Source organism: Myotis davidii, unplaced genomic scaffold (assembly GCF_000327345.1).
Source record: "Myotis davidii unplaced genomic scaffold, ASM32734v1 scaffold159, whole genome shotgun sequence".
Classification (NCBI taxonomy): domain Eukaryota; kingdom Metazoa; phylum Chordata; class Mammalia; order Chiroptera; family Vespertilionidae; genus Myotis; species Myotis davidii.
The window spans coordinates 2,278,560-2,279,376 of NW_006291231.1; positions in this window are offsets into that span (position 1 = coordinate 2,278,560).

An 817-nucleotide genomic window follows, 5' to 3' on the forward strand; every position below is an offset into this window, starting at 1 on the left:
CATACGACTGTCAGCTGATTTCTCAACAGAAACTTTGCAGGCCAGAAGGGAGTGGCAAGAAATATTCAAAGTGATGAATACCAAGAACCTACAACCAAGATTACTTTATCCAGCAAAGCTATCATTCAGAATAGAAGGTCAGATAAAGAGCTTCACAGATAAGGAAAAGCTAAAGGAGTTCATCACCACCAAACCAGGATTATATGAAATGCTGAAAGGCATCCTTTAAGAAGAGGAGGAAGAAGAAAAAGGTAAAGATACAAATTATGAACAACAAACATGCATCTATCAACAAGTGAATCTAAGAATCAAGTGAATAAATAATCTGGTGGTCATAATAGAATCCGGGACATAGAAAGGGAATGGACTGGCTATTCTTGGGGGGGAAAGGGGTGTGGGAGATGTGGAAAGAGACTGTACAAAAATCGTGCACCTATGGATGAGGACAATGGGTGGGGAGTGAGGGCGGAGGGTGGGGCGGGAACTGGGAGGAGGGGAGTTATGGGGGGAAAAAAGAGGAACAAGTGTAATAATCTGAACAATTAAGATTTAATTAAAAAAAGAAAAAAGAAAAAGGGGGCCTTGAAGTCAGTTCAGGGTGTTAGCCTGGGACAAGCTGCTGCTGCCCATTGCTCCCCTGGTTGCAAGTCTTGTGGGGTCTCTTGGAGTTTAGGAGATGCACACCTATAAGGAAAGAAGAGGGGGAAGGGAAAGGGGAGGAGAAAGTGAAGAGGATGGTGCAGGTGTGCTCCCTAGAGGGAGAGAGCCCCCTGGGTACTTTGTCTTGAGGCTTCTCTCTCTCTCTCTCTCTCTCTCT